The sequence below is a fragment of the Callithrix jacchus genome, chromosome 15 (genome assembly GCF_049354715.1).
Source record: "Callithrix jacchus isolate 240 chromosome 15, calJac240_pri, whole genome shotgun sequence".
Taxonomy (NCBI): Eukaryota; Metazoa; Chordata; class Mammalia; order Primates; family Cebidae; genus Callithrix; species Callithrix jacchus.
In genome coordinates this window covers 49,437,084-49,454,770 of record NC_133516.1, presented here as the reverse complement: position 1 = coordinate 49,454,770, position 17,687 = coordinate 49,437,084, and the positions used below count along the sequence as shown (strand labels likewise).

Genomic DNA, 17,687 nt, shown 5'->3' with positions numbered 1-17,687 from the left:
AACTCAGTGTGGTGCTCAGCCTCTTCATATTCAGCAGAAAATGCTCTTGCACCAAAGCGTCACTGAACAGATTATGCTGCAGGTTTCAGAGAAGAAATGTGAAGGCATGCTGAATCTACAACATCTTTTCTCACCCATTCTCATCACATGTGTCTGTTCTCCCTTGTTCTCTCCCTGGTCTCTGCCTTTTCCCTCTGCTCACTGATAACACTGCTCCTGTGTTAATATGTAGCAGTCTCCAGACTTGCTGTATTAATTCATTTTTACACTGCTAATAAAGACATATCTGAGACTGGATAATTTATAAAGGAAAGAGGTTTAGTGGACTCACAGTTCCACATGGCAGGTGAGGCCTCACAGTCATTTTGAAGGCAAAGGAGAAGCAAAGCACATTTTACAGGGCGGCAGGAAGAGAGAATGTGCAGGGGAACTCTCCTTTGTAGAACAGCATGGGGAAAACTGCCCCCATGATTCAATTACCTCCCATTGGTAATTATGGAAGCTCCAGTTCAAGATGAGATTTGGGTGGGGACACAGCCAAACCATATCAGGTACATGTCCACTCACCAAAAAGCCCTGTGTCAGCTAGACACCCTTCTTTTAGATGGAAGTTTGCTGTTTATCTGTGGTTACTTAAACATGCCCTCTGGGTGTCTTATCCACTCATCTCCAATAGTGAATTAAAATATTCCTTCCAACTGCATAGAGGTGGTAAATCTATCTCTGACCATATTCTACATTCATATATGCCTTCATTCAATTAAAAACTAAGTTGCGTGTCTTCAATGTCTCATGCAGTGTTCTGGGAACTGGGCACTCATCAGTGAACAAAACAAGTGTTTGCCCTATGGATCTGGTCTAGCCGTATACATATATAAAATTAGTACACATAAGAAAGTATGAAACAGGGAAGCATTTACTAAATTTCTACGTATTTATGCCTTTCTTTCTATTTCTGCCTTTATCATTTCGGGTCCAGTTAGAAAGATAGAAACTATGCTTATTATTTTAACAGAGAAGATTTAACATAGAGAATTAAGTAAACAAGTATTGGAGGACTAGAAGGGCAAAAAACTCCACAAAAACCCACCACTAACTAAAACAGAGATTATAACTTGCAGGAAGCAGTGCCCTCCATCACCCCCCAACCCCGAGATAAAAGGAAGTAGTTGAAAATCTCCAAGAACTTAGAAACTTGGAGGAGAGGTCTTGCAGAGCTGGGACCCAGAGTTTTAGGAAAGGGTGCTGTTTGGCTGGTTTCATTGACACCGAGGCTGGTCTGGGACTGCTGGTAGCACCTGTAAACTGGAACCAGCTAGTCTTGGAACCATCATGTTTTGCCAGGGTAAGGAGCTATGCAGCCAGAGGCTATGATGACAGAACATTAGAAAGGAGCAGATACCATCTCTCCCTGCCAGCCCTTTAGTCTCTTTATAGCGTGCCCCATGTTGGCAAACCCTAATGGGAAACCAGCTGGCAAAAGAGAAAGTAATTTGTAGGAATATCAGCCCTGCAGAGCAATGAGCACCTAGAAAGGAGATTTTGGAGCTGAGATAAAATAGCTTCATAACTGGCACATCACTGATACGGTCCAAGTCTAGGTCCTCTTTATCTTTCTTTTGATTTACTGCATTGAATCCCAAAGATACTATTCAGATCCAATGAGAAGATAATTGTGAAATATCCAAATAAACAAAAGCATTTTCACACGCATGTGCAAGAGCTTCAATTTGCTTTTGTTTGGTGTATGTTTAGTTGTGTACTTTGTCCTATTTTGCAGTCTATGGCATTTCCCACAGGAGTAACTAATTCCATGGGATTTAAAGCAGATGTCAGGTAAAAAGGATAATTGTGTAAATATAGTTAAGTAGATTTTTTTTTAAAACGACTGAGCACCTCAGAACCTTAAATAAAGCATATATTGAGAACTTCTAAGTGAAGAAAATAAAACTATGTATTTCCCAGATACTTAACCATGAAATCCCCCCAACTTCAATGTCAAGCTCATGGATTTGTTTTTTGGTTATATTCTCTCGACTTTGAACCCATCTGTACTAGTCCTGTTTTTAAAGCAAATAAAAACATTTCCAACTTCTAGCTTAAAGTTTTTTTTGATACGTATAATATCCTCTCACATCCCTCTCATGTATTTTACTTTTAAAAAACAGTTTTGTGCTGTGTCCTCCTCAACATTTTCTCCTCCAGCGTTGGTTCTTCTGTTTGTTTCTTGTTCATGATGTTGGTCTGTGTTTCATCATTCTTGCTCTTGTGCCTCAGAGCATCCTGCCATCAGTGACTGCCAGTAACTGGTTTCTTCCTATTAGTAGTCTCCTAAGGCACTGTTTCATCTCTTGGGACCGTGTACCCTACAGTTGCTGTTTTTGTCTAGCATAGCCCTTGCTACTTGATGCTTGATCATCTTGATGGTTGCCTGAGCCCCCACACTGCTTCCTGGGTGCTCAGCCTTCAGGTTTCAAATGCAACCCTAGCTACTCCTACTTTGTGTACAACCCTGTCCTGTGTTCTTTTGACTGTGGGATCCTACTTCAGTCTAGTTCTTATCTGTCTACCATTCTGGTCTGCCAGAAGCACTCCATTAATTTTTTTCCCCCAGTGTTGCTATGAATATTTGGTTTAGACAGCTTGGTCCAATCTTACATTCTTCCTTTCTGTGCCCCGCTGTGCTCAGCACTAGATCTTACCCTGTTGAGTAGGTGATACTTGGTGTTCAGTAGATTGCTTTTGAAAGGGGACTAATTCTCAAGGCCTCAGGTCATTTTCCCAGACATTGGTATAATTCCTTGGGGTGTTTTTCTGCCCTGAGAAGGTGAGTAGCTTTCATCTCTAGTGTTTCAGAGGTGGCAGGAGCTTCAGAGATCAATTTTAATTTTGAGCTGACTGTCCTCTTTTAGAGGCAAAGGTGCTAAAGAGAAGAGATTAATGGCCAATAAGAGAGAGTTGTTTGAAATCTTTCTCCTGTGTTGGGTAGCTAATTAAATGCTGGCTGGATCCAGCCGGTGGAAGGTCATGGAACCAAATCCGCACTGTGATGCATTTCTTGCCTCCCTGGTGTTGCTTCTTGATCCTAGACAAAATGGAAAAGAGATTTCACAGAAATCTTTCATTTTACTTTCCCTGTAAACTTGTAAGGTCATGGTGGTTGATATTCTCAGTTAGCATAAATAAACAAAGTTAAAGGTCACCTACAAATAAATGGCAGGGTGAATGTGACCTGCTGAGTCTTGGCGTCACTCATTTAAGCTTATTTCTCAATTATCAACTCCCAGAACTGTCATCTTGATATTACAGCATATTTTGATCCTTTCTGCCTCATTCTCCGTTCACTTCTAGTTTGGGCCAGTTGTTAGCTTGTAGCAGTATCATATAGCATTTCACTATCAGTTCCCAAAAGAAGTCATTAGGATAGAGCTTTCTTGATATTTCATAGGTTCTTTGACTCCTCCGATTTTAAGAGGGTATAGTATGTTTAGGATATTGTTTCCTTTGCTGCTTAGATATTGTGTTAAATTGTATATTTTTCAAGGGTCTTTTTGTCTGTGTATGTTTTTCTGAGTTCTCTGTCATCACAGTGGACTTTTCAAATGAATGACAGTATTTCACACATTTCCTGGACAGCATAGCAGGCTCATTTGACTATCATGCATTCTGCACTTGGGTGCAGAATTTTTTTTTCAGGGATTATTTTGAAGTTTTCTTTTCATGATATCTAGTTTTCTGAACGCTTACCTTGAATTTAACTTCTATGGATTATTCTTATAGATAAAGGTAATATTTGAGTGATTTACCTTCTCCCCCTCCCTGGCTAAAGAAACTCAAATTACTGTAAGAGAAGAGGTGAGTAACATAGATGGAAACATTTGGCATGTGTTTTTTGTATCCATAACTAGGGCATTTTATGTGGAATATTGGGGAGGGCAGTGGAATTTAATCATCAAAATTATAATTTCTCCTATAAATGGAGATTTTGACAATGAAATTGAGGAAGAAAGGGTGCGCTCTACAAGGTTGTATTTTTCTTTAAAATCATCTAAGATCTAGTTTTTGATGGCAGCAGTATTTTATTCATCAACAAGAGTGAAATGTCTTTCTAAACACAAATGGTGGACTTCAGACCTCACACACACCAATTATCATTCTGCACAGAGAACATTCAAAATGTCAGAGAGATGATCTCAGGAATTTCCCCAGCAAAGGTCACTCATTTCCTACTCTACAAGTCATTTCTTTGGCATGTCAGTGTGACAGGCGAACTTGTGAGATTGAGTGAGCCAGGTCACTCAAAACTGCCGCTATAAAGAAGTGATGAGAAGTCTATTGCTATCAGGTAAATCCCATTAAACTCAAATGTATCCTAAACTATTAAACACTATTAGATCGTTAGAAGGAGCAGGACTGGGTTGACTGAAATAAAGTCTGTCCCTTGCAAGCTTTCATGTGGATCTATTGGAAAGGACTTTGGGGAGTAATTTAAGGAGGGCTAACAAATTGTTAACTGCTGGGTGTGGAGGACGGTAGCAGGGCCCTGTGAGGGAGCCAAGTCTGATGCACTGAGATGACATGCTTGACCCATGGTAATGGTGATGGTGAACGTGCATGTAGGCTCTTTAAGGTTTACAAAGCACCTTCACATACATTATCCCAGCCACCCTGGAAGCTTGTGTTTTGCTAATAGCTTTGATTTACCTGCTCAGTTTGCAAGCTTATTTGAGGTGGAGATCTTGAAAACCCTGCTGTTGTTCCTCTCACATGGGTGATGTGTTTGGGCAACATGATTGACTAAAATATCTAGTACTTTCCCTTCTCTGAGTATTGTAAAGGATCTGCTCTGATGGCATATCTAAGTGTGTGAAATGGTTGGGTGGGTTGTAACAAATAATTAATGGCCCCAGAACAATATTTTTCCCCTTTTTGAAAATTTAAGGAATGATTCCATGGCCTAGTATTGTACTCTTTTGAATTTGTTTTCTTTCTTTCTTTCTTGTTTTTTATTGCATTTTAGGTTTTGGGGTACATGTGAAGAACATGCAAGATAGTTGCATAGGTACACACGTGGCAGCGTGATTTGCTGCCTTCCTCCCCTTCACCTATATCTAGCATTTCTCCCCATGCTATCTCTCCCCAACTCCCTACCCCCTGCTGTCCCTTTCCTATTCCCCCCAACAGACCCCAGTGTGTAGTGCTCCCCTCCCTGTGTCCATGTGTTCTCATTGTTCAACACCCACCTATGAGTGAGAACATGCGGTATTTCATTTTCTGTTCTTGTGTCAGTTTGCTGAGAATGATGTTCTCCAGGTTCATCCATGTCCCTACAAAGGACATGAACTCATTGTTTTTGCTTGCTCATAATATTCCATGGTATATGTGTGCCATATTTTCCCTGTCCAGTCTATCATCGATGGGCATTTGGGTTGATTCCAGGTCTTTGCTATTGTAAACAGTGCTGCAATGAACATTCGTTTGCATGTGTCCTAATAGTCGAACGATTTATAGTCCTTTGGATATATACCCAGTAATGGGATTGCTGGGTCAAATGGAATTTCTATTTCTAGGTCTTCAATTTATGTTCAAATGAACACTTCACATGATGATTCTTGGAACACAAACCCCTTTTTGCCACCACAGAGACTCACCTGAGCGGGTGGAGGGAATGACATATATACACACATACATGCATGTAAATATATATATATATATTTAAATGAGATGTAGCAGTAACCTAATTTTCAGGAAACAACTTCTAGAGTTATTTGTGCCAGAAGTGAGCACTCAATATTTATGAACGTGAGCCTGACATAAGACCAAGCTTCTTGGTACAAATATCCTCCCCTTTTTCATGAGCTCATCTGTTGTACCGAGATGTTGTCTTGGCAGGCTGCAAGGGCAGTGCCTAAGCACAGGGATGGGCGCTTAATGCTGGCCTGTTGAGGGACTGTCAGTTACTCTTGTAACTTCAGGCCTCAGTTACTTCTGTGTCACATGGACTTTTGGCCTGTCATAACCTCAGGTTTCCTTCAGATCTTATTAATCTTTTCAAAGTAATTAGAAAATCATTTTATTAAATGTAATTAGAATTTTTTTTTTCTTTTTCTAGCTGTCTTCTTTCATTTTATTCATCCATCTTTGGGAATCAAATGTAGTTTTTAAATTAACTACATTAAATAGTTAAATTTTTATTCAGGAAAAAACAGAGTATAGAGATTAATATCACAGTCATTTGTGGGTCCAGGATGAAGAAGTTCCAAATACTATTTTCTCAGATTTGCTCAAATCATTTTAAAAGATGTAAAGTATAAGCGATGAATTGAAGTCTGTTGTTATCTCATCTGAAAATTCATAATCTCTTCTGACCCTTTAACATAGTCAGCATCCTAAACTCGGCATGTCACCTTCCAAATGGTTTTGATATTATCCATATATGCATCTTCCTAAGATTGTTTACTATTATTATTTTCTATTTAAGTGTGCATAAATACTCTTATGTGTTCCTCTTGTTCTACCACTTGCTAGTTTTTCCCCTCTCTGTGTTTTGCTTTGTGAATATATTTGCACTGACATATTTCAAGAGCTGGTTAATTCCTTTGGACCATTCTGTGATATTCCATTGGATAGGCCACATCTTATTAATCCTTAGCTTTAATATCTTCTGTTTTTGTTATTTCTGTGCAGCATCTCTTTAATCAGGGGAGGTCGTGTGTTCTCTCCTAGGAGAGAATCTCAGATGGGCCACAGTAGTAGATAGAGCTCCTGCAGCCTGTTGCCTGCTGACGTTGATATTAAATAATGGAAGAAAGTTATAAGATCAAAGGCCCAGTAGCTCTGATGTGGTGGAATGATGTGCAGAAATGTCAATAATTAAATGTAATACAAAGGCCATGTCTTAGTTCATTTTCTGTTGCTTATAAGAGACAACCTGAAACTAGGTCATTTATAAAGAAAAGGAATTTATTTCTTACAGTTATGGAACCTGAGGAGTCCAAGGTCAAGGGGCTCTATCTCCTGAGGGCCTTCTTGCTGGTGAGAACTCTTCTGCATTGTCCCCAGGGGATGCATCGTGAGGGGCTGAGAGTACTAGCTCTGATCTCTCTTCTTCTTCTTAGAAAGCCCCCAGTTTCACTCCTCTGATAACCCATTAACTCATTAATCCATTAATCCTTCAATGGATTGGTCCATTCATGAGGGCAGAGCTCCCATGACCCAGTTACCTCCTATAGATCCCACCTCTCACTACTGCCACATTGGAGATTAAGTGCCAATATGAGTTTTGGAGGGGAGAAACATTCAAACCATAGCAGACCAGTTTGGGCAAAAGATTTGAGATTAAGATTATTTTTAAAGAAATGTCTTTTTTATGATTAGCAAGTACATCCGATTTACTACGTGCGTATCAACTAACATTGTCAAGTGTGTGTGTGTCTAATACTAGATTTCTTTTTTTTTCCTTAAACCCACATCTAATCCACATGTAAGCTTTACCTCATCCCCAAACTTTATCCAGAATCCCCTCTTTTCTTTCTGTCCCCACCTCTACTGCCCTTCTCTATACTCAAGTTGAGGGATCAGCATACTGGCCTGCTAGCCAAATAAAGCTTTATTGGAATACAGCCTTGTCCATTAATTTATATATGATCTATGGCTAGTTTGCACTACAAAGGCAGAGTTGAATAGTTGCAACAGAGTCCACCTGGCCTCAAAGCCTAAAATATTTACTATCTGGCTCTTAAGTTTGCTAACCTTAATCTGGTTTAATGCAGTTCTCTCCCAATTGGTTTTATTCTCTAAACAGAAAAAAAGTGACTTTTCTAATATCTGAATTTGATCTTCTCACTTCCCTGTTTAAAACTGAGTGAATGAAGTCTAAACGCTGGATTTACCTTACCGGCACTTGCATTATTTAGTCACTGCTGGCATTTTCATGCTCCTCTGTCACGACACTCCCTCGTTCTTGCCATACCAACCCCTTTCCTGCCCCAGAGCCTTGGAACATGCTGGCCTCTCAGCCTGCTGTGCTTCACCTTGGTTCCTTCACAGGTATACCTCTTTTCTGTTTCCAGGTTTCTGCACAGATGTCATTTCTTCAAAGGTGACCACTCACTCTAAAATTGGCCTGCACAGCGCATCATGTGTCTTTCTTTCTTTTATTTCCCTCTGAGACAGTCTCCCTCTGTTTCCCAGGCTGGAGCGTACTAGCGCAATCTTGTTTCATGGCAACCTCTGCCTCCTGGGTTCAAGCGATTCTCCTGCCTCAGCCTCCCGAGTAGCTGGGATTAAAGGCACCTGCCACCAAGCCTGGCTAATTTTTGTATTTTTAGTAGAGACAGGGTTTCACCATATTGTCCAGGATGGTCTCAAACTCCTGACCTAAGGCGATCCACCTGCCTTGGCCTCCCAGAGTGCTGGGATTACAGGCATGAGCCACTGTGCCCAGCCTCATCATGTGTCTTTCATTTCCCTCATAGCACTTCTTACTCTCTAATTACACTTCATTTACTTGTTCATGTCTTTCTTCCCTGCCTCTCTGCCTAGGGCAAAAGCTTGGTGACCACAAAGATGTTGCCTGTGCTGATTACTGCTACTAGATCTTGGATGTCAAACACAGTGACCACATTATGGATGCAGCGGAAAATTGTTAAATGAATGAACAGAGTATGGGTTCTGCCAGTTTCTTTGGTAGGATTTAAATGCCAGTATATGTTTATATCACCTTAATTTGTTTTCTTTATAAATAAATCTTGCCCACTTCTGTTCGCAAGATAAAATTCAGGTGATTTTCTTCTGCAACATGATTGAGTTAGCATACTGTCCAGGAGGGAACAGACAGGCATTCTGAAAGGATGCTGGGTATTTTTAGAGCCCTTTACACATTTTTCTCTGCTATTGTGCTAATATGCTAATGTTTATCTAGGTTGTATTTTTTCCTTCTCTTTCTTTCTTGCTACTTGCAGAGCAGCAGTATAGAATTATGCAGCAAACCCTCCTTTGGGCATTTGTCCTTACTGCAAAGTATTGTACATTTCTTTGCTCCTTAAAATATATACTGCTTTTCTGCTGAACCTAGAATAAAAAGAACAAGGCAGTAGTATCTTTGTGAATCTTAATTCTTTTGAGATAGTGAAAGCTATCCAGCAACCTCTGTTTCCCATTTTCCCAACAGCTTCCCATTTTCCCACTGAACCTCATATTCGTTACAGCCCTGCACCTTCCTGAAGTGAAATCTGTAAACCAGAGCCTCCTGCTTCTTCTCCTACCCCAGTCGACTTCAAGCCTCAGGGCCCATGTTTGTGCACTGGGAGACAATACACCAGCATTGCCTCATTAAAGGGCACAGGTTCCTCAGTCAGACATATCTGTGTGTGAAATATGGCTTTGGCTGTAACCAGCTGTGTCACTCTGAACAGGCACTTAGCTACTCTGAGACTTCATTTGCTCATCTGTGAAATGGGCTTCTGCTGGTATATTTCTTTGGAGAATTTCACGACTGAATGCTTGCCAAGTAGAATAACTCAGTTTCTGAAACTTTATGGGACTCAGAAATGTCCACTAGTATTTGATTTGGTTTAACAACATAAGACTGCCAACGTACCCTAAGAAGAATGAATTCTAAAATAGCAACCTGCTATGATCCAGTTTCGGGATAATTTGAAAGCTCAACTGTCTATTTTTTTTTTATAGAAGTATAGAAGATTTTATTATTATTATTTTAAACTGATGCTGCTTGCCTTACTACTGGGGGCGTTAGATAAGACAGAGATGCATTGTCAATGGAAAAAAAATGGCCTCAGGCAGCTGGTCTGATCCTAGTCTGATCTTAGTCCTATGAAGAATAACTTAGGTGTTGTTTCTCTTGATGTGGGAACTTTAAAGTACTTTTCTTTTCTAGCTATCTACTCTAATTAGGTTTTACATCCCATCAACACTGGCTTTTCAGGTACCCTATCATCATTATTATCATTTCCAGTTTGTGAGCAGCTTTATTTTTCAAAACTTTAAAATGGAAAACAGTAATTTTAGGTCAGGAATGGCAGTATAGTTTTTCTCTGTGGTGGTTCCAAGTAGTTTTCAGTTGACACAGGATTTACAAACTGACTAAAAAGAGAAAAAGTCAGAAGTAATAGAAAGCTCATGGATTTTTTTCGGCAGGGGACTTGGGTTCAAATCTTGGCTCTCTCTTAAGCAGCTGAGTGGCCTTAGACAAGCTACTTAACTAACCTCTCACCTTCAGACTTCTTCTGTAAGATAGGGATAACCTAGTTCAGATGAGATGAAAAGTAATTTTACTTACACTAAGTAGCACATTTTAAGATGCTTACTGAATGTGAGATTTTTCTAGTTCTTCCTGTTGCAAATTACTGTTCTGTCTCTTTCTGTGATTGTTGAGTGATTCAAGTATAGAAATTCCATGATTAGAGTAGAAAATTCCTTCCCAAATGTATTTAAAACAATGAGCGTGGCTCAGTGGGCACTATTAAAACAAAATCATTCATATGATCACCTACTACTTTTATCTTTAATGATTGCCAGATATCTACTTGTTACACTTTTCCTCCTCTTTTATATTTCTGCGCTAAATAATAGCTAACTCCTATTGAGTACTTATGGGCACTGTTCCAGTTTATTTGCATATATTAACTCATTTAATCTTTACAACAGCCTTTGAAGATGAGTCTGTTAGTATCCTCTATTTTATAAATGAGGAAATGAAACTCATTTTAGCTGCCATTTCTGTCATCCATAGGATAGGTAAGATCTCTTTGTACCCCTTCTAGAATTTAATAACTCAGCCACAGGGCACCAATTCACTGGTTAATTAATTTCCTTACATTGTACAAAACAGGGAGAAAACCTATGTGAAGAGTGGTCAGTATTGCAGTGCTAAACAAAAGTGACGTTCTATTTTCAAATGTGACTCTAAGTGAAGAGTGCGCTTTAGCCTGAACATGGAAAAAAAAAAAAATAAATGTCAGTACCCACAGTCCTACCCTTTTTTCTGCATCTGACATTATTATTTTTTTCCTTTCCATAGGCTTAGGCTTCTAATCACATGGTTGCTTTTCATATCTATTTCTATAGCATGTTTCATGCTGAAAGAGAAGTTGACATACTGGTGTCATCATATTAAGGCCAGAACAGTACAGCATTATTGATATTATTATTTTTCCTCTTACAAACAGGATTCCACTTAATCTCTTTTATAGGATGGCACAGTTAAAGTTCTTTCTTCATCAGAGCCTGTTTTAAGAAAGCAGGCCTTTTATTTTATACTTATATTGAGAAACATTGAGTTAAATCTGTCTTTTCATTTGCACCAACACGTTTATTTGAGGCCTCATATTTCCTAGGTAACGTGACTAAGGTAGATTTATTGGTGCTTATTTGCATACTGAACAACATTGGCAAAACTAAAATATAACAAACACATACTAACTTTTGACATGCCACAGCCCACCAAGCATCTGCCTTCATTGCCATGCCTGTAAAGAGAGGGAAATATATTTTCCTCTGAGTTTACAGCTAATTCCTTGTTTGTATTCCACTGTCGTCATTGCTGTTGAGAGCTCTAAATGAGGTTTAAGAGCCTCTTCATATCTAACAGCAGGACTTTATATTAGAGGTGGTAGTTCTTTATAACAGAAAATGCGGCTTTTGCTCACCCACCTCAAATTACATAAAGAACCCTGCTACATTTAAGTAAGGGGCAAGCCCTTGGTTTTGCAGACAAGTTAAGAGAGACTTAAGGCTACACCATTGTGTTAAAGCCTGGCTTTTATTTGTTTCTCTCAATGTTGTTTTTAAGTAGATTGCTATTTATGGCACAAATAATAAATGAAATTATTAAAAAAATTTTTTTTAATTATAGATTAGATTAAAATTTCTTGGTCTGCCCTTCCCAGATTTACTAGCAATAGCTTGTTGAACATTATCTGGACCTTTTCCTATACATTCACTTAGGCATATATCTATCCTTAGAATATACAGATTATTGCATCATGTGTGAACATGTGTGTCTAAAGTATCTTCTTCTGCTCTATATATTGTTCTGCAACTTGCTGGTTTCTTTTAATTCTGTGCCTTTTAGAATAGTCAGTGTTACTGTGTTCAGACTTAATAGGCTAGATTAGTCAATGCAGTTGTCATGCATTATTCCTAAGATCTCAGTGGTTAACACGTCAAATGTTTATTTCTCAGTCATTCAAACGTGTGTCAGGTGACGTCCTCCATGTTGTAACTCTTGTAATCTAGCCTAATCTCTCCTGTGACTCCACCATCTATCTCCACATGTGGCTTGCAGGTCTTTGTAGCCAACAAATAGGACTCTGGAGGGTTGCACATGTTTTTTTTTTTTTTTTTTTTTTTTTTTTGAGACGGAGTTTCGCTCTTGTTACCCAGGCTGGAGTGCAATGGCGCGATCTCGGCTCACCGCAATTTCCACCTCCTGGGTTCAGGCAATTCTCCTTCCTCAGCCTCCCGAGCAGCTGGGATTACAGGCACGCACCACTGTGCCCAGCTAATTTTTTGTAATTTTAGTAGAGACGGGGTTTCACCATGTTGACCAAGATGGTCTCGATCTGTTGACCTTGTGATCCACCCGCCTCGGCCTCCCAAAGTGCTGGGATTACAGGCTTGAGCCACCGCGCCCGGCCCGCACATGGTCTTTTTAAAGTTTTGGCATACTAGCTGCAAGAGAACTGAGACATGTGGGGGTACACATGGTTACTTAGTGATACTGGGTTGCCATAGATATTTTAAATACTTCACACAGTCAGAATATATTATGGTTTGTTTTGCCAGTCTCCTATTTGATGGGCATTTGGATCATTTCCAGTCTTACCCTTTTGTTATGTACAAAAGGTTTTGTTTGTACAGAGAAGATCCTTGCATGTGTCTCTGGTACATGTTTTGTTAGGATAGATACCCAGGAAGTAGACTTTTCAGGTCAGAGGATGTGAGTGCTTTAGGTTTCATAAACACTGTCAAAATGTTTTTGAAGGTGGTTGCACTAGTGTTCTATTGTAAAGGTAATATCTAAGAAAGTACATTTCACCGGACCTTCAACAATAGTATCAAATCTGTGTGTGTGTGTGTGTGTGTGTGTGTGTGTGTGTGTGTTCAGTGGCATCTTCATATTTTCATTTCTTTTGGCAAAATGGCTTCTTCTGTTTTGTCTAAATTTCTGTTTTCTTGATGACTAGCAAATCCTGGGCTTTTTCTAATACTGCTTTTTGCTGCCTTCCCAAGTGAGCAGCACTACTGTGCAAAGTCAGGCTGAAGAAGGAAGGATGGAGCAAGTGCAGAGCCAATGGGTAGATGATTTTCCCTTGCAGGGGTGCCCAGCTCAGGGGCAGTTCTTTTTGATATAATCTAGGGGCAGTTCTTTTTGATATAATCTATTGATTCCCCCACCTCCCCACCCCAGGTGTTATTTCAGTTGTTTCTACACCTAGTTTTAATTTTGAAACCATGGGGTGAAGAATGGTTTCTTGGGTGGGTCATTTTCTTTTTCTGTGTAGCTGTCGAGTTTTGTGCTTGGAGTTTTTATGTAAATTTTTGCCTGCTTAGCCATTGTCTTGTTATCTCCTGGTTCTCTTTGTCCTCCTCCTCATTTTTCATTATTTTTCTTCTGCTTCTGTACCCTTGTTCCCATAGGCCCTTAAATCTTCCTATGCTGCTTTGCTTTTAAGTTATTTTTTTTCCGCTTCCCCTCTAGGCTTAGAAATGCTTGCTCTATCAAAGAAACACAAGAAGGAAGAGAGTGATGGCAAGGATATTGTACAAGTCCAAAGGTAACAAAACCCAGGCACCCACCTGCCCCAGCTGGTTTGAGAACATGATGCTATTCCTAAGACGGTTGCTTTGCCAGAATCCATGTGAAAGAAGGAAAGAAGCTGGGAATTAGTCTAGCTTTCATCAGGGCTCTGGCTTACCATGTGATCCCTAGGCCATGTCACCCAGTCGACAGCAAAGCCTGGCGTCTCCCCCTACTGTTCAGTCTCTGAACAGAGTCTCAAATTGAGGCAAAAGAGCCTCAAATTGAGGGGAATGGTCATGAGGGCAGGTTGGCAAATGACAGGCAGAAACAATTGAAGACACTGGGGCAGATGATCTTTATACTCCATTCCATTCCATGCATTCTAGAATCCATGGATTCTCTGAGAGATTTTTCATGTCTCTTGCAGCAAAGATGTAATTCTAGGGTGGTAACAGATAGGTCTTCCGAGGAGTTGAAATAAACTTCTACCATCCTAGCACATCTTAGGACATCACCTACTCACATCTCCACCTCCTTCCCTCCTTTCCTCCCTCCCTCCCTCCAAAGCCTGGAGTAGTTACATTTTACCTTACATGTACTCTATCAGTATTTCATGAAAGTCCTATTCCTGGTAGACTTTTGAGGAAAGGGACACTATTTTACTTGTCTCTTATCTCAGTCTGTACCACCACAGAGCCTCTGGGGCCAGAGTACAAACACAGGGAACCAACAGTGTTACCCAGTTGATCAGAGAAGCTTTACTGTTCCACAGTGACCTGTGATCTTGGGCAAGTTCAGCCTGAGTTTGCTAATCTGTAACATGGCTTTATTGGTCAGTAAAGTCAATTGGGCAAAAAGGTTGTGCAGCTATAACAAATAACCTTCAGAATTTCAGTGGCCAAAATCCACAAAGGTGTATTTTTCACTACACATTTATGTTAAGTCACTTGGTATATGTCCATCCTTACTCTGGGCCCTGGCTGATAGATAAGCTTCCATCTTGAATGTTGCCATTCCCCATATCAAGAGAGGGCAAATTTGGAGGGGGAGGGAGGGATGGCAATTAATTGTTGGCCTGAATGTGTCACACAACATATGTACTCACAACTTACTGGCTGGAACTAGTTGATTGATATGATACTGTGATGTAATTTTAAAAATACGTATTTGGTCTCTACCCCTGTTTCCTGGCACATAGTTCCTAAGCCCATTGGGATATCATAAGCCCAATGGGTACAAAAGTGATGAGTGTCTTTTGTACCTTAATGAGATAACTAGTGGTTGGAGTCCCCTAGGTAGCTTCAGTATTGTGACTGGTCACCGGAAAGCCCAAGGCATAATTAGAGGGCTGGGACTTTCAGCTCCATCCTCTCAGTCTCTGGGGAAGAGAGAGGGACTAAAAGTTGAGTTAATCGCCAATGGCTAATGAGGTAATCAATCATACCTATGTAGTAAAACCATAAAACCTTAAGAGGACAAGATTTGGAGAGCTGCCAGGTTGCCAAGTATATGCTAGTATCTGGAAGGTGGTATACCCAGAGAGGGCATGGAAGCTCCATGGACATACCCTGTGTTATGTACACCAGTGTCTTTTGTCATATCTTTTATAAAGAACGGGTAAATGTCAGAAGTGTGTTTGTGAGCTCTGTTAGCCTTTCTATAAAATTAATTAAACCTGAGGAGGGGGTTTTTGGAACTCTCAATTGATAGCTGGTTGGTCAGAAGCACAGGTAAAATGATCTGGGGCTTGTGCCTGGCATCTGAAGTGGGTATAGTCCTGTGGGGCTGATCCTCTAACCTGGGGGATCTGATGCTAACTTAGGTAGTAGATATGGCATCACTACCTAAACATCAGCTAAAGTAAGGAAGTGCCTAGAAGAAAACTGGGAATATTTCTTGATTTGTACTAATGACAGCTAGAGAGAGAGATAATAATACTTGACATTTCCTGAATGTTTTAACCACGAAGCATGAATATTTAATATAATTCCTAGCTCATAAGTGCTCAATTAATAGTAGATGGAACTATTATTATTATTTAGCAGTTTATATTACATTTCCAGCATATTTACTACCATCCATTCACATAGCAAATTTTTCCTTACCCTTTTAACAACTGAAAATGCAGAAGTAAACATAAATTATTCTTCTGTAGATTTATCACAATTTTTTTTTTTTTGAGACTAGGTTTCACGCTGCCACCCAGGCTGGAGTACAGTGGCACAATCATGGCTCTCTGCAGCCTTGGCCTTCCGGACTCAAGTTATTCTCTGGCCTCAGCCACTCAATTAGCTGGGACTATGGGTATGCACTACCACACCCTGCTGATGTTTTTACTTTCTGTAGAGGCAGGGTCTCACTATGTTGCCCAGGCTAGTCTTGAACTACTGGGCTCAAACAGTCTTCCTGCCTCAGCCTCCCAAGATGTTGGGATTACAGGTGTGAGCCACTGTGCCTGCCCACACCCAGCTACAAATTCTTAATGAGTGGAGTTGTCTTGAAGTTTTAGAGCCAGCCAGGGAACCTAGTCTTTCAAGTTTTGGATTAACAAAAATAGGTGATTATTCTGTAAAAGAATTCCTCTGTGGAATGATAGCCTGTGTCAGCAGTGGTTTTGGAACTATGCTCACTGTCCTAGTTTTCAATTTAAGAGCAACAGACTTTAAGTGGGCTTTCATTTGAGTCATTGTAGAAACAGTCAATATATATTATGTGTGTAAGAAGCTGGCCTCTGGATCAATTGCAATTAGTTTTCAGCAGATTGCATTAACATATCTGAAATTAATACAGCAAGTATTCTGATGAAAAGGAATTGACCACAACCACATTGTGGCTGTTTTTAGCCTCCCTCAAATGCTCTTTTCAAACTGTATTTTTTCTTCTTTGGTTAATGGCTTTAAATCGGTACGTCTACATAGACATAATCTATTGATTGTTCCATTTGCCTTTTAAAAGTGGTCCTAGATAATAGCACATAGCTAATGTTTAATGTTTTCTTTCACTAAGGGGCTTTTTTGCTAATGTGTTAAACTTGTATTTTTCTTTATATGTTATATGACACACTATTAAGACTATAAAGCCTATAAGTGTGTTCATTTATAGAATTTTGTCTTTTTCAAATCACTGATGTTTCATCAAGACTTAAAAAGTAAGATTAATAAATCATGTATTTTAAAAAATACTATACAGTAAATGATGTGAGCATTGCTTGTCTGGCTATTTATTTTTTACCCAGTTTTATTTATTTCTAAAGAAGTATAGGCAACTTCAATATTAAAAACAAAACCAAACAAAACCATCATTACCAGAACAGAGAGCTATCTTTAGGCTTGATCATGTTGAAATTTAAATTTTTTACCAGTGTGTATATTATGTTTATTTCAGGTCTTAAGGACTAACATGTACTTTTTTATTTTTAGAATTGGCCTGTTTCTGGGAATGGAAAATTGTCTGTATCAGGAGACAAAAGGCAGGGTTGATTCATTGGGCCATCTAAGTGGTATTTTTTGGGTGTTTTTCATATGTCAAACTCTGTCACATTCTTCATAGAGATACAGAGAAGCTTAAGGCACACATTGTACCCTTTAGTGGAACACAGTTAGTTGTGGGGGTCTAGAGCTTTAAATCACCCTATTTCAAAAGAGCTCCATGAGTACATCATAGCTTGAGGATACCAGAAGAAAATGACATTTTAAGGACACAGTAGATGTCCTGAAAGGTAATGGCTCCATGCGATGAAGTTCTGTGGACCTCACTTTTATGGTCTGTGTGACCTGCCTTGGACATCCACCAAAGCCTTGGACAGAAGCCAATAGGATTGTATCAGGTGATGTCCGCGTACTACCAGTCTTGTGATCCAGTTGCATGATTGATTTTTTGTTTGTACATTGACGATATTGTCATCCTACCTCTTGCAAGTAGT

At 39.6% G+C, this 17,687-nt stretch overlaps 1 protein-coding gene across 4 annotated transcripts in view; it reads left to right on the top strand.

Annotated features, from left to right (window-relative positions):
• The window catches only part of SUCLG2 (succinate-CoA ligase GDP-forming subunit beta), a 286,592-nt gene that overhangs the window by 37,521 nt on the left and 231,384 nt on the right, over positions 1-17,687 (top strand). For 2 of the 4 annotated variants that reach the window (XM_008981988.5, XM_078351448.1), the window contains exon 2: positions 13,724-13,799. The exons of the other annotated variants lie outside the window; for them this stretch is intronic. The gene's annotated coding sequence lies outside the window, so the exon portion shown is untranslated. The remainder of the gene's footprint in view (positions 1-13,723; positions 13,800-17,687) is intronic. 4 annotated transcript variants of the gene reach the window in all.